The sequence below is a fragment of the Notamacropus eugenii genome, chromosome 4 (genome assembly GCF_028372415.1).
Source record: "Notamacropus eugenii isolate mMacEug1 chromosome 4, mMacEug1.pri_v2, whole genome shotgun sequence".
NCBI lineage: Eukaryota > Metazoa > Chordata > Mammalia > Diprotodontia > Macropodidae > Notamacropus > Notamacropus eugenii.
The window spans coordinates 379,930,043-379,953,957 of record NC_092875.1 but is presented as its reverse complement, the minus strand read 5'-3'; the positions used below and the strand labels follow the sequence as shown (position 1 = coordinate 379,953,957).

At 35.7% G+C, this 23,915-nt stretch overlaps 1 protein-coding gene and 1 pseudogene across 3 annotated transcripts in view; one reads left to right on the top strand and one right to left on the bottom strand.

The window, feature by feature from the left end:
• CDH10 (cadherin 10) overlaps positions 1-23,915 on the top strand; it is a 287,434-nt gene that overhangs the window by 168,095 nt on the left and 95,424 nt on the right. The gene's annotated exons all lie outside the window — the stretch shown is intronic.
• On the bottom strand, positions 13,646-14,775 carry LOC140498763 (adiponectin receptor protein 1 pseudogene; annotated as a pseudogene).

Genomic DNA, 23,915 nt, shown 5'->3' with positions numbered 1-23,915 from the left:
TTATGTTATCCTGATTGTATTTCCACAGTACTCAAATTGTTTCTTTCCGGCTGCTTGTAATATTTTCTCCTTGACCTGGGAGCTCTGGAATTTGGCTTCTAGGAATATATTCCTAGAAGTTTTCCTTTTGGTATATGTTGCAGGAGGACATTGATGGATTCTTTCAAAATCTATTTTACCCTCTGGTTCTATAATATCAGGCAGTTTTGCTTGATAATTTCTTGAAAGATCATATCCAGGCTCTTTTTTTGATTATGGCCCACAGGTAATCCCATAATTTTTAATTTGGCTCTCCTGAATCTATTTTACAGGTAAATTGTTTTTCCAATGAGATACTTCACATTGTTGCTATTTTTTTTATTCTTTTGATTTCGTTTAATAGTTTCTTGATTTTTCATAAAGTGACTAACTTCTGTCTGCTCTATTCTAATCTTTAAGGAATTATTTACTTCAGTGAGCTTTTGGACATCTTTTTCCATCTGGCCAATTCTACTTTTTATGGCATTCTTCTCCTCATTGGCTTTTTGGATCTCTTGCCATTTGAGTTACTCTATTTTTTAAAATGTTATTTTCTTCAGCATTTTTTGGGACTCCTTTATCAAGCAGTTGAATCGTTTTTCTGGATTTTCTTGTGTCACTCTCATTTCTCTTCCCAGTTTTTGCTCTACTTTTCTTATTTGATTTTCAAAAGAGCTTTTTGAGCTCTCCCATGGTCTGAGAGCAATTAAAATTTCTTTTTCAAGGCTTTGGATGTAGGAGCTTTGATTTTTTTGTCTTCTTCTGTTTGTATATGTTATTCTTCCTTGTCACCAAAAGTAAGATTCTATAGTCTGATTCTTTTTCTGGTTTTTGCTCATTTTCCCAGCTATTTACTTGATTTTGAGCTCTTTGTTAAGGCAGATCTCTTCTTCCAGTGGGGGTGGAGGTGGAGGTGGAGTATCAGTCACTTGATCCCCCACAATCTGTGGTTCTAGAGCTCCAGAAACAGTAGCTACCAGTGCTGCTTCCCCTGCCCCTGCTGCTACTGCCACAGGCTCCTCCTCAGTAGGCTCTTCCACCCCCTCCACTGCCTTGAGGCTGGAGCTGAACCACTCTTTTCTCTCCCACAGGTCCCACAGGTTTTATCCACTGACCATTCAATTTGTTCTCAGTGTTGGGGTCATGAAGTCTAGAAACTGCCACAGGTGCCTAAGATTCAGTCCCCCCATGGTCTGCCCAGGTCCTATCTGTGTGCCAGCATTGCACACTGGACTACACTCTAGATAATTCCTGATGACCTTCCAAGGTGTCCTGGGCCAGAGATTTGCTTCTTTCTGTCATTCTATGGGTTCTGCAGCTCCGGAATTTGTTAGTCATTTTTTACAGATATTTGGCTGGGTTTGGGGAGAGAGCACTAGCAAGTCCATGCTATTACTCCACCATCTTGACTTTGTCCTCTAAACAATGATTTAACAAGTAAGCATGCAGATAGAGAAAATATAAGAAAAGTTAGAGATACAGTTTTTAAAAACTGAGAAATCAATTTTCTATTAATTTTTTTTAAAACTAATGATTTCCAAACTTCCTGAACCATCATTAAAATAAACCAATCTGAAATCTGAATAGGACATATCCAAATAAATGTAATTATCATTTCTATATAAGATAAGTAAAATATTTCTTTTACTATCTGTCTTTGTGGTCAAGAAATTGTTTATTTAAATAGTGCAACCAGTATCAAAATTAAGCTATCCATCTCTAATTGAGGTATTATCTATGCATATTTGAATAAAAGATGAGTTACATTAGAACTTAGCCCTTCTACTAATTACAAGTGTCCCTTGCCACCAAGGGGGTCATATCCTGAAGCAATTCATTTTCTATAAATAGGCAATAGAATGAGGAAGCATAATAAACTCCAATTCTCAGTCTTTGCATGCCATTAAAAGTCATGAATTCAATAGATTCTGTGATTAATTCCTTTAGTAATTGCGTAACCTCTTTCCCTCTACACACAGTAGAGAGAGGGAGAAAAGAATAACAGAGAGAAAAAACATAAAAGGGGAGGGATGTAAGTTAATGATGTTCAGAGGGTGAATTTGAGGCAAAATTTTGATTTATATCACAATTGATGATGGCATTGTACATTTAAAAGAGACCTTGGAGATTCTTTAGTTAAAATATTTCACTTAGCAGAAAAGGAAAATGAGGCCTATAGAGGCAAAATAACTTGACCAAGATACCTCAGATAGCATCTGACATAACCAAGGACAGAATTGTAGCTATTCTACTTTCAGATCCTCCCTTAAGGCCAATTATTTAATCCAATATGCCTCTGATTTCATTAATACACACTGCACTGACAAAGGCAGAAAACTCTAACTTGGTATAAGGAAGAAGACATGGGCCATAGAGTCAGTTAATTTATTTGATTCTATCTCCCAGCACCTTCTAAGTAAATTGTCATGGTTTAGCCACATCACTTTCCTGAAAATGAAAGTTGAGGAACAATGAGGTTAAGGTATTTAAGGGAGCACCCGTATGTATATTGAATTCTATTAGCATGTGGGCAGAAAGGAAGCCTATGAGCCATTCTCAGATAATATTTTAGAGGTCAGGAGAAAAGGATTACCAGAATTTTGATTGGGTAGTAGATATGAATTGAGTGAACTTCAAAGGAGAAATTTCTTAGAGGTGGTAGTAGAGGGAGAACCAGAAAGTGGCAATGGAAAGGTAATATGCCCCCCTCCTTTTAAATAAATTCATGAATAATTTTTTAGAGTCACTCAGATTGAAACTTTCTTCATCCTGAAGGCAACCAGGTAAGGAATGTCTCTAGTTCTTAGACAAAAGAAATATTTTTCTTTACCTGATCTATATTTGACACCTCTGCAGTTTAGCAGAATGTTTCAGATTTTGCTTTATACGACAATTACTGATGAGGTGGTAGGACCTGGACATCCAAAAGCCCTAAGATCATGTACAAGTACTCCATTCTTTCCCACCCTCTCCCCATAAGAAAATTCTATCCTTGTTAAAGGCATAGTTGACCCAATAATTCTTCAGATTAAAGCCATCCATTCAGAGTGCCAGCCCCAAGGACTCTTTCCCAAGGTTACTGCCCAAGTTTGACGCCTCTAACAGAAAAAACAAAAAACAGTCTTTTCTCCCTCAATATCTAGTATCAACAAAGTTGTCTCTACTGACTCACTGAATTTTATCATCCATAGATTACTGTCACCTGCTCCCCAAAATACCTGAACCCCTTGCATTATCAAATTAGCATTCTTAACATTCCTTTCCCAGTCTTTTTCTATATAAGCTTTAGATTCATCCCCATTAATTTGCAGGCTCCTTTGGAACTTTCCTGGTTTCTGTTGGTGTCACAATAAACCTTACTACCTGAGGGAAGGTTTCAGTGTGTGAATTTGTTGCAAATCTGTCTTGGCATTCTTGGGGTCCCGGCACCCCAAACCTGTTCATTACCTTCATGCTTCCATAAAGAATCAGGGTAGGGGCAAAGCCAATGCAGCAGAGTAAAGGATCATCTGACTTTTCCCAAACTCATCTCTAAAAAAATAAAAACAAAACTTTAAAATAATACCTCAAATCATATTCTAGAGAGGCAGAACCAACAAAAGATCAAAGTGAAATAATTTTCTAGAACAAGACAATTTAGAAAGTTAGCAGGAAAGTTAAGTCTCAGTGGAGTTGTGGTCAAACCTGATCCCAGTGCAGGCCATACCAGGTTGCTAGTAGCAGGACCTTAGTGACAGTCCATCAGCAGCAGCAGTGGCTTCAGGAGCTCTCAATCCACAGAAAGTAATGGGGTTGAACAACTGTTTACAAGAAGATTAAAGGGACAATTTGCTGGCACTGGGGGCAAGACTCTGTCACAGTGCCCAAATACAGTTTCAGATTGCCAACACAGAGTTAAGAGAAGCACTGATTCAGTAGCACAAGGGACTGAAGGAATGCAGGGACACTGGTCACAGTTCCAGGGTGGGGAAGAATGCTTGTGGTTGTTCATATACCAGAGCATAGGCCAAGAGAGCAGTGACTCCACCTCTTCTTACATAATACCACCTTAGAAGAACTGAAAAGCTGCAAACCTCCCAGAGCTAGCTCTGAAAACAGCAGCAAGAAAGGCCTAAAGGTTGGGACAGTTCCCACTCAAACCTGGGAGCAGATCACAACTTTAACATAAAATTGTAAGTCACAAAATAGGTTGGAAAAATGAGCAAACAATAATAACCTGAATAAAGAAGATTACTATGGTGACAGGAAAGATGAAGACGCAATTTCAGAACAGGATAATGAAGAAAAAACTGCTACATGCAAAGCCTCAAAGAAAAGTATGAATTGGTCAGTGGTCCAAAAAAGAATTCCTGAAGGGGGCAGAGCCAAGATGGCAGAGTAGAAAGATGCATATACTCCAGTGTTTCCCCCACAGCCCACAAAATACCTGAAAAAAATGACTCTCAACAAAGTCTAGAGCAGCAGAAGCCATAGAACAACAGAGCAAAAGAGGTTTCCAGTCAAAGGTAACCTGGAAGACTGACAGGAAAGGTGTATCTCATGGGATGCTAAGCAGGGTGGAGCACAGCCCTGGCCACTAGGCACAGGGAGAAGCAGGACCAGAACAGACCTCCAAGGCAGAATCCCCAGGAGGGAGGGTCCTAGATACCTCAACCCACAAGCAACAAAGAAAGCTCAAAAGATCAGTGTGGGAGGGCTTTCCCAGCTGAGTGAGAGGGGAAGGGGTTCCTCCAGCAATATGCTCAGGCAGTGGCAGAGGTGGTGGAAGCAGACTGCAGGCAGCTACAGTGATTGGGAAACAACCTGAGTCCATTGTCCAGGAAGCTCAGCTTAAAGCCTCTGGCAGTAGGGAGCAGCTGATCTAAATCTCAGCCCTGAGTGATGTCTCCACCCCCACCCAAAGCCCAGGGGGACCAAACACCTGAGTCCAATATCTTGACAAATGATTCAGAAGTCAATAACTGGCTGGGAAAATGCCCAAAAAAGGGAAAAACATTTAAGACCATAGAAGGTTACTTTCTTGGTGAACAGGTATCCCCTCTTATCCTTTCGGGTGACGAAGAACAAGGCTTACTGTCACAGGAAGTTAAGCCCACTGCCTCCAGGGTCTCCAAAGTGAACTTAAACTAGTCTCAGACAATGGAAGACCTTGAAAAGTGAGTTAGCAGCTTGCTAAAGAAGAACCAAAAAAATGCTGAGGAAAATAACACCTTCAAAAAGAGGCTAACTCAATTGGAAAAAGAGGTCCAAAAAGCCAATGAGGAGAAAGAGGTACTGAAAATCGGAATTAGCCAAATCGCAGAGAAGGTTCAAAAGCTCACTGAACAAAATGGTTCTTTGAAAGAGAGAATTGAGTTCAGGGAAATAAATGATTATGAGATAAATCAAGAAGTTAGAAAACAAAACCAAAAGTTTGAAAAAATAGAAGATAATGTGAAATATCTCACTGGAAAAACAACCAAACTGGAAAATAGATCCTGTAGAGACAATTTAAAAATTATAGGACTACCTGAAAGCCATGTTAAAAAAAAAAAAAAGCCTAGCTATTATCTTCCGTGAAATTATCAAGGAAAACTGTCCTGATATTCTAGAACCAGAGGGTAAAATAAATATTGAAAGAATCCACCAATCACCTTCTAAAAGAGGCCCCAAAAGAGAAACTCCTAGGAATATTGTGGCCAAATTTCAGAGTTCCCAGGCCAAGGAGAAAATACAGCAAAAAGCTAGAAAGAAACAATTTGAGTATTGTGGAAATATGATCAGGAAAATACAGGATCTGGCAGCTTCAACATTAAAGGATCAAAGGGCTTGGAATAAGATATTCCAGAAATCAGAGGAACTGGGATTAAAACCAAGAATCACTACCCAGCAAAACTGAGTGTAATACTTCAAGGGAATAAATGGTCATTCAATGATATAGAGGACTTTCAAAACATTCATGATGAAAAGACCAGAACTGAAGAGAAGATTTGACTTTCAAACACAAGAATCAAGAGAAGCTTGAAAAGGTAAACATAAAAGAGAAATCATGAAAGACTTTCTAAAGCTGAACTGTTTACATTCCAACATGGAAAGAAAATATTTATAACTCTTCAGACTTTTCTCAATATTTGGATAGGTGATGGGATTGTACACACACACACACACACACATATAGACAGAGTACAGGCTGTGTTGAATCAGAAGAGGTGATGTCCACAAAAGAAAAATAAAATAAAAATTAAGGCATGAGGAAGGAAAATACTGAGAGGAGAGAGGGAGAAATGGAATGGGGCAGGCTATAACTCATTAAAGAGATAAAGAAAAATCGTGTTCAATGGAGGAGAAAAAAAAGAAGGGAAGAGGAGAAAAGTGAAGCTACCCTCTCCACATATGGTTCAAGGAGGGAATAACATGCTCACTAAATTTGGCATGAAATTCTGTCTTACACTACAGAAAAGTAGGAGAGAAGGCAACAAGTGGGGTGAGGGGAATGATAGAAGGGAGGGCAAATGGGAGAACGGAGTAACTACAAAAAAGCACTTTTGGGAAGGGACAAGGTCACACAAAGGAATAAAAAATAAGGGGGGATAGTGTTGGATAGAGGATAATATAGTTAGTATTACACAACATGAATATTATGGAAGTCTTTTGCAAAATGACATATATTTATTCTGTATTGAATTGCTTGCATTCTCAGTGGGGATGGGTAGGGAGGGAGGGAGAGAAGTTGGTATTCAAAGTATTAGAAACAAATGTTGAGAATTTTTATTGCATATAACCAGGAAATAAGAAAAAGACGTAATGGGATATAAAAATTTATCTTTCCCTACAAGAAAAGAGAGAAGATGAGGATAAGGGAAGGGTGGAGTGTGAAAGAAGGGAGGGCTCACTGAGGGAAGGGGTGATCAGAATGCAAGATATTAGGGAGTGGGAGGAGGGGAGAGGTGGAGGGAAAAATTGGACATGTTACAAAGTGATGTAAAAGCGATTAGTATGAAAACAATTGACAGAATTAATTACTGAGACTAAATCAGAGACATCTTTAGTTTAAAGAAAAGAATTTTTGTGAAATGTTCCTAGAGGCAGGTAACTTTGGGTAACATTGGCATTAATGGAAAAGTTAAGGTTTTAATGGTAAATTTGATTTTATGATTGCTATTTAATCAGGAACTAGAACATGTATAGAAAGGCATGTAAGCCACTTAAGACTTGCCTCAAAAGTTGTTCCTTAGCTAATGTAAAGTTATAGTCATATCTGAAACCTGGTTATTGAAACTTGTTATTTTACAATGCTATGGAATTATTAACTGACTGTTCTTCTGAGTCTAACTCCAGGTATGGATAGCAACAAAGTCAGTCTGAGCCTCCAGTTTATGATGTCAGTAAGTCTGTGAGATGCTGGTATGATATGAAAAAGGTGATCTCATGGGAAGGGTGGGAGAATGGCTGTTCAGCGTGGGCTGAGGTAGGATTCTCCTGACTCAATTTCCCCACTGAAACCTGGCAGACTTTAAGCTTCATTGAATGCAAGTTGACAGGCTACTCCTGCCTGAAACTGACATGAACCTAGGGAGATATTGTTTCCCTGCAACATCTCTACTCTTAGTGGCAATTTCCTATAGTCAAAAAGTTTGCCAGGTTAATACCAGATCTATTAAATTATAGATTGTTGATAGGGGAACATATCAGGTTAAGTCTAAAATTAAGCTATTAGGTTTAGGAATTTAGACCAACAACAATAAGTTAGAGTCCTTTAATTCTTAGTAATAGTGTTGAGACAATTAGGTCAAGTGCTTATGAAGTTAGCATACATAGTTATTATTTGTGTCTCAGTTGATTAATACCAAAAAAAAAATTGTTTGTGGTTGGTATTGTAAATGCTTTAAAAGAAATATCTCCTGACCAAAAGTTGGAATTGTTTTATGTGATATGGACTGTGTTAAAAATGAAAAAATAAAAAAAAAAAAAGAATTCCTGAAGAGGTCAAAAGTGATTTCAAAAATAAAATAAGAAAAGTAGAGGAAAAATTGAGAAAAAAAATAAGAGCAATGCCAAAAAATTGTGAAAAAAAGAGTCAATAGCTTAATAAAGATATAACCAAAAATACTAAAAAATGAATAACTTAAAAAATGGAACTGTCCAAATGGTAAAAGAGGCACAAAAATGGACTGAACAGAAGAGCTCCTTAAAAGGCATCATTGTCCAAATGGAAAAAGAGATACAAAAATTCAGTGAAGAGAATGATTCCTTAAAAATTAGAATTGGCAAGTGGAAGCTAATGATTTTATGAGATATGAATAAATAATAAAACAAAGTCCAACAATGGAAAAAAATAGAAGAAAAGTGTAATCACTGGAAAAACAACTGACCTAGAAACCAGTTTCTGGAGAGGAAATTGAAGAATTATTGGAGTACTAAAACCCTTGATTAAATAAAAAAGAACATAGACATCATATTTCAAGAAGTTTTCAAAGTCAACTGCCTTGATATCTGAGAATCTGGGGGTAAAAGGGAAATTGAAGAATCTACTGATGGCATTCAGAAAGAGATTCCAAAATGAAAACTTCCAGGAATATCATAGCCTAATTCCACAGCTCTTAGGTAAAGGAGAATATATTGCAACCAGACAGAAAGGAAAAACAAAATATTGTGGAGCTACAGTTCAAATCACTCAGTATTTTGTAGCTTTTAGATTAAAGGGCAGGAAGGTTAGAAATGTGATATCCCAGAGGGCAAGGGAACTACAGCTACAACTATGAATAATCCAGCAAGCAAAACTGAGTAGACTCTTAGAGGAAAAAAATGGATATTTAATTAAATAGAAAATTCTTAAGCACTCTTGATGGAAAAAAACAGAACTGGATAGAAAATTTGACTTTCAAATACAAGCCACAAAAGAAGCATTAAAAAGAAATCATGAAAGATAAAAAGGGATTCAATAATGTTAAAGTGCTTACATTTTTACATGAGAAGGTGATACTTGTAACTCCTAAGAACTTTACATTATAGGCAGTTTTTTAAAAGGAGCATACTTAGACAAAGGGTACAAGTGTGACGACTATGAGTGAATGATAAAAAAAAAAAAAACAGACTTGAGAAAGATGAATGCACTGGAAAATTACCTTACATAAAGGTGGCACAAAAGGCCAAGGTTTTACATGGAGGTGTGAGGGGTAAAGCTTGAACCTTACTCTTATTACAATTGGCTCAAAGAGGGAATAATATACACACTCAGATGAGTAAAAACTGCCATGATGTTCTAGAATCAGAGGGCAAAATAAATATTGAAAGAATTCACTGATCACCTCCTGAAAAAGACCTGAAGAGAGAAACTCCTAGGAATATTGTGGCCAAATTTCAGAGTTCCCAGATCAAGGAGGAAATACTGCAAGCAGCTAGAAAGAAACAATTTGAGCATAGTGGAAATACATCAGGATAACACAGGATCTAGCAGCTTCAACATTGAGGGATCGAAGGGCTTAGAATGAGATATTTCAGAAATTAAAGGAACTGGGATTGAAACCAAGAATCACCTACCCAGTAAATCTGAGTATAATACTTCAAGGGAAAAAATGGTCATTCAATGATATATATGACTTTTAATCATTCTTGTTGAGGAAAAGACCAGATCTGTACAGAAAAATTTGACTTCCCAAGACAAGAATCAAAAGAAGCATGTAACAGTAAACAGAAAAGAAAAATCATAAAAGACTCTCTAAAGCCAAACTGTTTACATTGCTACATGGAAAGAAAGTATTTTTAACTCTTGAATCTTTTCTCAGTATTTTGGGTAGATGGAGAGATTGTACATACACACACACACACACACACACACACACACACACACACACGTGCATAGATAGATAGAGAGTACAGGGTATATTATGTCAGAAGAGATGATATCCACACAAAAAAATAAAATAAAATAAGATAAAATATTAAGGGGTGAAGGAGGAAAATTCCAGGAAGAGAAAGGGAGAAATGGAACGGAGCAGGCTATAATTCATAAAAGATATAAGAAAAGTCTTATTTAATGGAGGAGATAAGGGAGAAGGGGAGAGGGGAGAAAACAAAGCTACTCTCTCCACATGTGGCTGAAGGATGGAATAACATGCTCACTAAATTTGATATGAAAATTTATATCACACCACAGGAAAGAAGGAGAAGAGGTGACATGTGGGGTAAAGGGATTGTTAGAAGGGAGGGCAAATGGGAGAAAGGAGTCACTAGAAATAAACACTTTCCAGAAGGTACAAGGTAATTATAGGGGGAAAAATAAGGGGGAATAGAATAGGATAGAGCGCAATATAATTAGTACTACACAACATGATTATTATGGAAGTCCTTTGCAAAAGAACACATAATATGTATTGAATGGCTTCCCTTCTCAGTGGGGCTGGGGAGGGAGGAGGGGAGGGAGAGAAGTTGGAATTCAAAGTATTAGAAACGAATGCTGAGAATTTTTATTGCATATAATCGGGAAATAACTACAGAGAATGAGGTATAGAAATTTATCTTGCCCTACAAGAAAAGAGAGAAGATGGGGATAAGGGAAGGGTGGAGTGTGATAGAAGGAAGGGTACATTAAGGGAAGCAGTAATCAGAATGCAAGGTATTAGGAAGCAGGGGGAGGGGAGCGATGGGGAGAAAAATTGGACATGTTACAAAGTGAGGGAAAAGCAATTAGTATTAAAACAATTAATTACTGAGAAAAAATCAATGACAACTTTAGTTTGAGGAAAAGAATTTCAGTCTAAATTTCGTAGAGGAAGGTAACCTAGGGTAAAATTTGCTATTAATGGAAAAGTTAAGGTTTTAATGGTAAGTTTGATTTTATGATTGCTATTTAATCAGGAACTCGAACATTTATTGAAAGGCATGTAAGTCACCTAAGACTTGCCTCAAAAGGTGTTCCTTGGCCAAAATGAAAATTATAATCATATTTGAAACCTGGTTATTGGAACTTGTCATTTTTTAGATGCTATGGGACTATTAAGTTACTGTTTTTCTGAGACTAACTCCAGGTATGGGTAGCAAGAAAGGTGATCTGAGTCTCCAACCCATGATGTCAGCAAGCTGGTGAGATCCTGGTATGAACTACAAAAGGTGATCTCATGGGAAGGGTGGGAGAGCAGCTGTTGAACCTGGGATGAGGTAGGATTGTCCTGACTCAATTTCCCCACTGACACCTAGCAGACCTTAAGCCTGACTAATGCATGTGGATAATCTAATCCTGTCTGGGACTAACATGAAGTCAAGGAGATATTATATCCCTGCAAAGTCCCTACTCTTGGTAGCAATTTCCTATAGTCAAAAGGTTTGCATGCTTAATACCAGATCTATTCAATTATAGATTATTGGTAGGGGAACATACCAGGTTAAGTCTAAAATTAAGCTATTAGGCTTAGGACTTTAGACCAACAACAATAAGTTAGGGTCCTTTAATTCTTAGCAGTACTGGGGTGACAATTAGGCCAAGAGCTTGTGAAGTTAACAACATAAATATTATTTGTGTCTCAGTTGGTTAATGTTTAAAAAAAATTCTTTTGTGGTCCATATTTTAAATGCTTTAAAAAGAAGTATCACCTGACCAAAAGTCTGAATTGTTTTATCTATTATAAACTGTGTAAAAAAATGAAAAATTAAAAAAAGAACTCCTCAATTCATGATGTCATAGGCTGGGGATTATCTTTTGATATTTCTTCATTTGAGATCTTGATCTTTATAATTTGTCATATTTACTTTTGATTTTTTCAAGTATAATTGTTCTTTTCATTTAAATTTTTGAATTTATTTTGTATATTGTTATATTTTCTCTTACTTCACACTGCATTAGTTTAAATAGATTTTTCTGTTCTTTTATATATTCATCACATCGTTCCTTATAACACAATAATATATTATAACATTCACGTACCACAATTTATTTAGCCATTTCCTACTTGAGAAAATCTACTTTGACTCCAATATTTAGTTGTCACAAAAAGTGCTGCTACAAATGATTTGGAATATAGATTGTTTTTTTTTTTTTTTCTTATTGATAGCTTCCTTAGATTATAAGCTAAGTAATGGAGTCTATGGACATTTTAGTTACTTCACTTACATATTTTAAATTTGCTTTCCAGGATGATTGTACTTTATCACAGCTCCACCAATAATGTATTCATTTGACTTTCCTTCCATGATCCCTTAATACTGAGTGAAGATCATTATTAATGACCAAAGTAATAGGACTACGTGGAGCTACACTACCTTCCCCAACACAGAATGTTTAACAGGTTATACTGTAAAGAATCCAGTTGAAATGAACTGAACTTTCACAATTTTTGATACCAGATATTTTGACTATTCAGTTGCAAAATTAGACAAGAAACATCAGACTTTCATGGTGGTGAATAATACTGTCAGGTCTAAAGACCAATTGAACAAGAAGAGAACAAAGTTTGTGCCTAGAAGAAGTATCTTTTGTAACCTTGACCAAAATGAGAGAAATTGGCAAAACTTTCTTTGAGAAGACTATTATAAATTCTGCTGTCAGCATTTGATTCCCCAATGTCAGGCCAAAAAAAAAAAAAAAAGATTCTGGAAGCTTTCCTGGTCTCAATACACTCTGAATGATCAATGAGCTATCTTCCTGGTCTCAATGTGCTCTGAATGATCAATGAGGTATATGCTGCTACATTACCTAAGTCTTGGACAAAAACTTTGGTGTCGAGAAAAATGTGTTGATGTTTGATCTTTGAAGTGGAACTTTTGCTATCTGTTTTTACCATTGAAGGTGGCATCTTTGAAGTCAAATTCACATTCAGAGATTTCCATTTGGGTGGGGAAGACTTTGATGATTACATGACCAATCATTTCTTTGCTGAGTTGAAGCAAAAAAAACATAAAAAGAACATAAGTGAGAACAAGATAGCTGCCTGTAAATTGCACAACTCTTGTGGATGTGCAAAGAGCACTCTCTCTTCCAATAAACAGGCCAGTATTGAATTTAACTCCTTCTATGAAGTTATCGACTTCTATACTTCTATCACCCATTCTCATTTTTTAAAAACAGTATTAAATATTAAATATTTTCTTTCACTTTAATTTTACATTATTTTGCTGGGGTGATATGGGAATGAGAGGGAGGGAGAATTAAAATAAGTTAGATGAAGCTTGGACACACTTCCATGATTAACAAGCTTGGTTAAAGTGGATGACTTTGTTCCTACTGCTGTATATGCAAATCAAGACTCTGAAAAGTTAGGATCAAGTTATGGTTGTTTTCAAAAGTGTGCTTTGAAAAGAACGGATAGCTCTAAGTCAGATAGCAAAGGAAAAATGAGGGGTCATTTTCTTCCCGAAACAGTATTTCTTAAGAGAGCCAGTTCTTTAGTTATTTCCAAAATGACTGGAGAAAGGAGGGTGGAAGCTGATTTCAACATGGCTTTCAAAACTCCTGTGAAGCAATTGGTTGCTGTCCTGAAGAGAGGAATAACTTAGGCAGGCTATCTATCCCCTTCAGTTCCAAATATGGAAATTGACAGCTGAGAGCCCATTGGATGTAAGAATGGGTTGAGGCTCAGTTGGTATGGAATTTACTAAGAAGTTTCTTCCGTAAACAGATAACTCAAGTACTCCTTTTGCTTCAGCAAAGAAAGCTTTAAAAAAAAAACAAACACTTCAGAAGCTCTTCCTCTATCTCTATAGGGGGTGGATTCAGAGAACAGTCATCAGTGCAGCCACCTTCAAGGCCATAATGGAATTCTGAGAGTTAGAGATGCAATAAAAGTGGACAAAGGCTGCCATTACCATCAAGACATGGAAAATCTGGTGTAATTGGAACCCTATATTAAATTTGGCAGGAAGAAGCACTCAGGGTTCTAGGCAGAACATAGTCCAGCTGCATGATAATCAAAGCAACGAAGAAATCCAACCTATCTCACCCACTGTTGTGGCCTTCTGCAGTAGTGAAGTGCATGGCAGGCAAAACCCCACTCAAACCAAGTCCCAGGAATATTGGAGCTCTTCTTTTCCAGTATTTGGGTGTAGAAAAAATGGTTCCACTGGGCCACAATGATGTCAGAGAAACCCAGGACACAGACAATGGAGAAGTAAATGAGTCAATGGCTATAAAGAACAGTAGAAGAATAATAGAGCCAGGAGACAAAGCTCCCCGTGATCAGTGGAGTAAACTCTGAATAGTCCAATTTGAAAAATGTCCTAGAGACTTAGTCTGAAGGACAACAGATGTTGTGAAAGAGCCAGGAGAAGCTGAGGCAGAGCACAGTGCCTAGAAAAATCATCCTGAAGATCACTTTTTCCAAGCAGATGAGACCAAACTACTGCCAGTCTCTATGTGGATATCGAATATATATATATATATATATGTATATATATATATATATATACATATATATATGTATGTATATATATATATATGTATGTATATATATATACATACATACACACATATGGATATGCTGTTAAAGCAGACACAAAAGGAAAGAACAGGTGGTGTATGACCATGTAGAATGTAGTCTTTGTCCTTTCATCCATCACAGAGCACATCATACAAGATGACCTTCCGGTGTCCCTCTCATACCTTATATACAAACTCCTCCATCTTCTCCATGGCATGGTGGGGTTGTAGGGGCAATGCAGTACCCACACATCCTCTTCTTCCTGGGGTACTGGGCATATTTGCTCTTCTTCAACTCTGGTAGCATTGCGAGGGGAGGTTATTTGTTTACCCTTCTCCATTAATAGGAGTCCTAGCTGGGCAAGCTCCATTGCCTGACTTCTTGGGGCTGCTGCCCACTGCCCTGCCTCTCCATAGATCCTCTGCCGGAAGATATTTGGCTAGCAGCCCCACAACCAGTAGCTTCATTATGATTGAAAGTAGGAGCTTTCCAGTCCTAGGGGCAGAACTCTTCCTTTGATGGTAGACTGGGCTGAGGTCCAGTGACTGCAGCGCTGTGCTGACTGCTTAGAACTCTGAAGGCAGAGTCTTCCCCAGAGCTGTCAGTGGTTCTGGCCTTGGCCTTGCCCCCACACACCCCCCTCCTACTGCGCCTCCAGAGACACGAAGGCACTGATGAGGAAGGACCGGGCCTCCTTGTCACCTCCACCAGGTGGAGGAGGGAGATGAGGCAGCTGTGGCCATTCCTTCTGTAGTACAGTTTGTATACTTCACCTGTTCCCAGGTGAATGTTGACTACTTCCATGGACCACACTAGAGATTAATAACATTATCTAGGTCTCTTAATCTACTCAAGTATTGTAAATACAGAAAATTCTGCACGACTTCTTTAACAGCAAGGAGCACAACAGGAGTATCAGTCATGATGATGCTATTGCCAGTGATGCATCTGTCCAGACTGCCATCTTGTCTGGAAAGAAATCTGAGAATGTTCAGGCCTTTTGGATATCACTCTTCTTTTCTTTGGTATTGTAATGGGTGATATTCCAACAATTTTAATGAAACAAAATATCATCCCTACCAACTGGACGCAACCAATCAAACAACCAAATCAGTTGTGCTTCCCCTTTCATCCCCCCACCCCCACCAGGTTTATGAAGGTGAGAGATCAATGACAGTGGATAATATAACCTGATTGGAAAGTTTGAGCTTACAGGAATTCCCCTCCAATTCCTTTACCTCAGGGATGTTCCTCAGATTGAAGCAAGGAAAATAAGATCACCATCTCAAATGACAAATATTGTCTGAGCAAAGCTGACACTGTGTGTATGGTTAAGGAAGCTTAGAATTAAGGACTGAAGAAGAGAAGCAGTGAGACAAGGTGTTTTCCAAGAATTCACTTGATTATGCCATAGTAAAGGAAGAGAAATTTTAAGGGAAAACTGGAATCAAGGACAAACAGTGATCCTTGACAAATATAATCAAATAATGAACTGGCTGGGTTTTTGCCAGTCTGCTAAAATATTCCCTTGGTGGAATGTGCAGATGAAAACAATTTGCTCCAATAGCCAAAAAGGCAGCTGAAACAAGTGCAGTATGTTGCTTACAGTGTGCTCAGACATTGAAGATGTCAGGGTCATACACTGCATCCCAGGCCATGCCAGTTTTCCTGACTTTTGTCTTGTCACTAGAAGTCAATGACTTGGAAAACAAGTGAGGGTGACAACTTTGTGCAACTCTGCCTCGCAAATTCAGTTCACACAGAAGTCAAAAGATCACCCTGCATGTCATTGATCCTCTTTGAAAATGGGCAATTTATATTTTTGTGAATATTTATCCATTTCACTTAGATTGTTAGATTTACAGGCATATAGTTGGGTAAAATGGCTACTAATTAATATTTTACTTTCCTCTTCTTTTGGAAGTGAATTCACTCTTTTCATTTTTGATTCTGGTCATTTGTTTCTTGTTTTTCTTTGTAAAATCAAATTAACTAATTTTTTATTTTATTATTTTTTTCCATAAAACCAGAACCTAGTTTTATTTATTAGTTCAATGGTTTTCTTGCTTTAAATTTTATTATCTCTCCTTTCATTTTCAGGATTTCTAATTTGGTATTTCATTGGGAATTTTTAATTTGTTCCTCTTCTAATGTTTTTTTTTTTTTAGGTGCATGCCCAATTCATTGATCTGCTCTTTCTCCATTTCATATCTATAAGGATTTAGAGATAAAAATTTTCCCTAAGTAGTGCTTTGGCTGTATATCATAAATTTTGATATGTTGTCTCTCTGCTGACATTCTATTTAATGAATTGATTGATTATTTCTGTGTTTTGTTCTTTGACACATTCATTCTTTAAAATTAGATTATTTAGTTTCCAATTAATTTTAATGCATCTTTCTATAGCCCTTTATTGAATGCAGTTCATATTATATCATGATCTAAAAAGGAGGTATTTAATATTCTGCCTTTTTGCATTTGATTTGAGGTTTTTTATTCTGTAATATATGGCCAGTTTTTGTGTAGGCACCAAGTACTGTTGAGAAAAAGTTTTATTCCTTACTTTTCTCATTCAGTTTTCATCAGAGTTCTATCATATCTAACTTTTCTAGCATTCTATTCCCCTCTTTAACTTCTTCTTCAATTATTTTTTGGTTAGATGTATCTATTTCTGTGAGGAAAAAGTTGAAATCCTCAGTTCACATAGTTTTACTTTCTATTTCCTCCTGTAACTCCTTTAACTTCTCCCTTAGAAATTTGGATGCTATACCATTTGGTGCATGTGTGGTTAATATTAATGTGACTTTATTGTCTTTGGTACCTTTCGGCAAGATGTAATTTTCTTACCTGTATCTGTTAGCTAAACCTTTGTTTTTCTTTGTTTTTTTTCTGATCTAAAATCGTGATTGCTATCCCTGTTTTTTATTTTGTTTTGTTTTTCCTTCATCTGAAGCATAATATATTCTTCTTTTCTTCAATTTCTTCAATTTTTTTTCATTCTTTGAATTTTGCTTGAATAAATCCTGATAGAGAGTCACTAGCTTCTTCTTGACCCATTCTAATTTTTAAGGGATTATTTTCTGCAGTTAGATTTTGTACAAACTTTTCATTTGACCAATTCTACTTTATAAGGAGATGTTTTCATCACTGAATCTTCCACTTGTCCCCATTTTTGTGCATCCTTTGTCTTTTTTTAGTGATTCTCTGTCATAACTCTCGTTTCCTTTCCAACTTTTTCTTCTACTTCTCTTATTTAACTTTTAAAATCCTTTTTGACTCCTGTGGATGGGATTAGAGAATTTAGGGGATTTCTGAGAATTGTGATAACCATGTAAATGTTTAATAAAATTGAAACTGTACAATAGCTTTTTTTAAAGAAAAGTACTTATGTTAATTGGTATCTTTAATATGAATGGAAATTACACAGATTAAATCATAAACTATTAAGCAGTTACAAAAATGTTCAATATTTTATTCAAATAGTTTTACAAAAAAGCAACTATGAAAACTTGTTTATTAAATGGCTTAAAATGGAGCTTGTATTTTCAACTCAGTGGCAGTTAATTGATATATATATATATATATATGTAAAGAAAGATTGTATTTTTCTTTTTTTCTTTATACATTACCAGTTCACCATTTCCATGTTTTAGACTGCATTCAATGGGGTAAGGTATTTTCAAGTTACAGCTTGGATATAGGTGGACATTTAAGAGTATTGGCATTTCTCAAGGTACTGGCTTGCGATGTTATGTTTATATATTTCAAGTACATTAAGAAAAATTATAGTGGAGGAAAGAGCATAGAACCATTAAGAGATTTGTTGTCAAATAACATAGAGATCTAGTTTAAATACTCCATTTTAAAAATGTGTTATCACTCTGGTAATAGTCTTTTGTTAAAATTTTTGCCATTTGCTCATTAAAATTTTGTTTGCTTCTCAAATTGTTTCCATTGTTTTGCAATAACTCCCTCTTAAGTGCTTTCAACCCTTGATTAGGTATCTTTGTAATCTTATTTATAGAATCTATGACATCCCAGGATGGAGTTTTCAAGAGGCTAGTGTGTAAAAAATGTCAGACTTTCAAAAACATGAATCAGTTCAACTGCTTTATATAATAACAAAAATGAAAATTCTCGTTAAAGCTCAGTCATCATCTAAGAGAAAGTCAAAATTTCATAAAAAATGTGATTATGATCAGAGATCAAATTTTAGTTTGATAGTTAGAGGATGTGATTTTTTAAAATCTTTAAATACATTTGTATGAAATACAAAATCTATCCAGTATTCAGAGTTGAAATGACTCCTAAAAGCTCGCTGGAAATGTTTTGAGTTCATGTTATAAAAAAGCACTATCCCTACTCATTCATGATGCCAGGTGACATCCAAAGGCCATAAGTTTACTTATTTCTTGTGTGGATGTATGTTTTAATTGGTATTCATTTAATGATATGTAAAGTAGAGTAATGTAATAAAATTACTGTGAAGTACAATTACATATCCACAAGCAAAATACTACACATTATTTCATATAGAATGGAATTTAATAATATTAATTTAATAGTATTATTTAATAATATTTTGTACTAATATTTATTTTAGACTTTGATCCAAATTTTTCAGTGTGTGAATATTTTGAATATGGTAGGGAAGATAACAATTCTTTTTGAAATGTAGGCAAAATGACTAACTTGTAACCATAAACTATTAATGTTTTAGAAGGATCAATGGCTCCTCTTTTTGGAGTCAATGTTAGAATCAGTTCTTCTCAATTATTTGCTAGACTACCATCCAAAGGATCATGCTACAGTGTTTAAACAGTAATTAAAATGCTTTCAAGTCTTTCCTTTGGAATTTTGTAGTTATTGAGGTTGAGTTTTAATATGATGTTCACCTACAGCATGTATTAACAATTTTAATATGAAATGAAATATTCTATAAACAATATATATTGTGCCTGCTTATAAAAAAGTAAATGGAGTGCATGAAGACACTTTATTATTCTGGGCACTGGATTGGAAAGTGTATGAGAATATGGGAAATTCTATATTAAGTTTGTTATTAACTGATGATTATAAAACTGAAAATCTAAATTAACTTTACTTGAATGAATGTACTTAATCTGGCCTTAGTTACTTTGATTTAAATATCTAACTTATGTCTCCTTAAATATGTGTTTGACTATAATTCATTCTGTTGGGATTTGGGGGCCATTACTGAACTGAAGGGGTTGTTGATATGTAACTTGTGTTCATTATTTTATACAATCACATATACCAATTTTATAATTGATATATATTTAGATAATTCTATGTTTGTCAAACTATATGAACTATTAAAAATTTTCAGTGATGCCCCCCTTGAAAACAAAACAAAACAAAACAAAATTCCTTTTTGAGCTCTTCCAGGAATTCTTTTGAGGGCTGAGACCAACTCATATTTCTCTTTGAGGCTTCACATATAGGGGTTTTGACATTGTTTTTCTCTTGTGAGTCTGTTTTGACCTTCCTTGTCACCATAGTAGCTTTCTATGGTCAAGTCATTTTTTTGTTTGTTCATTTTCTATTTCCATATTTTGTGACTTTTAAAGTTTCTCTTTGCTCCTGGGATATAGGAGACACTGTACTGAACTTCTTGCACTGTGGTCCAAGGACCTACTTACCGGTCTACTTCACTGGAGTCTCTTGGCTTGGTGTCTCTTGCTGCTCCAAATCCTCTGGACCTGGCCTCTTACATGCTGTATCTGGGTAGCTAGGCATTGTCTTGCTTACTATAACAAGGGCTAGAGGCCTCACAGATGGCCAACTTTGCCACTGGCCTTCGTTATTGATATATACTAGGGCTAGGCACCTCCTACTGGCTTGCCTGGACATTACCTGTGCTGGGCTTTACTTCACTATTACCAGAGTAAGATAGTTTTTTCCTGTTATCCTTCTAAGGTGTTTTGGGCGGGAGAATTCTTTCACCCCATCCTTTTGTGGGTTCTGCCACTCCAGAATTCATTTTGAGACAGGATTTAAATTTATTTGGAGGGAAATTTGGGAGAGCTCAGGCAAGTTCCTGTCTTTTGTGTGCCATCTTGGCCTCACCTCAGTCTCTAAAAGTTATTTTTTTTTGGTAGTTCAATAGAGATGATGTTGAATAAGTAAATTAATTTAACTAGATTTGACTTTCATATTATATTGGCTCAGTCTACCCATGGACAGTCAAAAATTTCTCAAATTGTTTAGATCTGAATTTATCTGTGTAAAAAGTATTTTGTAATTATCTTCATATAGTCCCTGTGGTGATCTTTGAAAGTAGACTACCAAGTATTTTATATTTTTTACATTTATTTTAAATGAATTTTGTCTTTCTATCCTTTCCTACTGAATTGTATTGGTAATATATAGAAACACTAATGATTTATGTGGGTTTGTTTTATATCATTCAACCTTGCTATTCAACTTTAATTTTTCAACTATTTTTAATACGATTCTCAAGATTTCTTTAATTGTCAGATGACAATCATGTCATCTGCCAAAACTGATAGTTTTGTTTCTTCACTGACTATTCTAATTCCTTCGGTATCTTTTTATTTCTTGTCTTATTGCTATAGTTAGCATTTCTACTACAACACTCAATAATAGTGGTGACAATGAACATCCTTGCTTCATCTCTTATTTAGGAGGCTTCACTCCATTACGGATAATACCTATTTTTGGATTCAGATAGATATTTCTTATCTTCAAATAAGTTCCATTTATTCCTTTGCTTTCTAGTGTTTTTAATAGAAATAGGTATTGGATTTTGTTAAAAGTTTTTTTCTGATCTGTTGAGATAATTATGATTTTTTTTTTATTGACATGGTAAGCTATTCTGGCAGTTTTCCTGACATTGAACCAGCCCTGTATTTCTGATATAAATCCCACCTGCTTATAGTCTATGATTTTCATGAGCTATTCATTTCATTTCCCTGCTAATATTTCATTTAAAATGTTTACATCAATATCCAATAAGGAAATATCCTATGATTTTCTTTCTCTGTTTTTGTTCTTCCCAGTTTAGGTATCAAAATCGTCTTTGTTTAAAAGAAATTGGATAGGACTTATTCTTTACCTAATTTTTCAAATAGTGGTATAATATTGGAATTAATTCTACCTTAAATGTTTGGTAGAATTCATTTTTAAATTAATTTGGTCATGTTTGTTTATTTTTTTATCTTAGTAAGTGCACTGATTAAAAAAAGTTTAACTTTTATTTTTTTTTAAATAGATTTAGTTAAGTGTTCTATTTCCTTTTCTGTTAATCTGGATAGTTTCTGTTTTCCTATTCATCCATTTTGTTTACATTATCACTACTATTGATATATTATTGGGGAAAATAACTTTTAATAACTGTTTCAATTTCATTTTATTGGGCTACATTTACCATTTTCATTTTTGATGCTAGTAATTGGTTTTTTATTGAATTAAAATTGGCTTATTTAATTTTTCTTAAAACCAGCTCCTAGATTTATTCATTAATTCATTTTTTGACATTCAATTTTATTAATCTCTCCTTTGATTTTCAGAATTTCCATTTTACTGCTTAATAGAGTATTTTTTCCAGGTTTTTTAGTTTTACACCTCATTCATTGATATGCTCTTTATCTATTATTTTGCTGCAAGAATCTAGAAATATGTTTGCTTCTATGTGTGTGTGTGTGTGTGTGTGTGTGTGTGTGTGTTTCCCTAAGTACAGTTTTAACTACATCTCACACATTTTTGAAATGTCGTCTCATTTTTGTCATTCTCTTTAATGTTATTGGCTTTTTTTCCATGAAAAATGTTGGTTTTTATGAGTAAATTGAGAAGATGGCACTGGAATGTGTATAAATATTGTTTTATATATATATATGTATATATACATATATATATTTATGTGTATAAATATTGTTAAGCTTTGCTTTCCTAAAACAGAAGCTGCAGGCAGGAGGCTCTGTAGCCTGCTATAAGGCAGAAGCAGGAAGAGTTTGGAGTGGAACAGTTCCCATGAGCTGACATGAGAATCAGAAGCATGTGTGTGAATCCAGGCAAGAGCTGGGAGGGGTTGACCCACAGAGGAGTAGCTGTGGGGTTTGGAAGTCAACCTCCAGTCAATATGAGAGAGGACTTTGGAAACACTGTATTCATTAAGGATATTGTTTGTACAGTGACCTAGAGGTGGATGGTATGGTATTTTCTGCTACCTCTTAAGGATGCATCATGCTAGGGAAGACCCTCGCTTAGGACTCTCTGACTTTGAGATTGCAACGATATATGATATGCACCATATAACATACTGAGTATTATGAGATACATATATGTATTAGATGATATGTTTTGCTTAAGGATGTTGCTATGAATGTTATGCTTTACTTTATTGAACAATGTTTAGTTTATTGCTGAATAGAGAGTTCATTTGACTATGTAATTTGACCCTTAAAATCATCCACAATAGTAGTCCTCAGGTGTGCTGCTGTAATGGGCATTACAAGTTTACCTTCTCACGTTTTTCTTCTGCTTTTTTTTGTCACATTTCCTATTCAGCGCAAGCCTTCCCTCACTTAGGCTTCCTCACAAAAAAAACAAAAAAAAACAAAAAACTTCCTTAGATAAAAATGCCCCTCTCTCATCCGGGTTAGTTGCTCTGCCCTACTCTGCCAGCTGCCTCTCTCTCTCTCTCTGCTCCACCTCACTCTCTCTTCCTGTTTGCACCCTTCCTGCTCCACCCTTTCAGCAAGCTGCTACCACTATGGGCTTCATGTGACTCAAACTGTAGGCTGGGCCAAAGCTCAAAGCAAGTCACATGGGTCTATTAAGGAGCAGGGTATATTCCTTGATGACTTGCAGAACTTGTTTCTGAATTAAATTGTTATATTTAACTACTAGGTGTCTTGGACTTTGCAGCCGTGTTATTTCCCCCACCCCTGGATATGATTCTGTGAATGCTTTCAATAGGATTTTCATTTTATCTCTTTAAAAGTTCTGGGAAGTTCTTTGCTACTACCTTCTTTATTATCATACTATTATTTTTTTTATCCTGTCATTTTCTTTTGGGATACCTATGATCCTTAGTTTGTTTCTCCTCCTTCTCTGTTCCAGTTTGACATGTTTTGTCTAAATAATGAGCATATTTTCTTTTAATGTTATTGTTGATTTCTTCTTTTCTTCTCAGTTGACCTTTAGTTTGGTGGTTTACATTTCCAACCTATTGTTCTCTTATTTGTTTTGTTTTTATTTGGGTTTTGGTGAGGCTTCCCATTGCAGATTTAAGTTTTTCTGTTCTCCTTCTATTTGTTGTGCAGGACAAATATTCTGTATTCAAAATTCTACTTTCTCTTTTAAACCACACAGAAACCATTTCTTGTGGTTACATGTTCTCAAATTCCACAGGGTCCTTTTCCTCATCAAATATTGCAACATTTTCCTTTTTCTGGAAGTTTTTATTTGTAGATGACTGAACTCATTTACTAGACCCAGGGCCATATTTTCTATAGTTCTTAATAC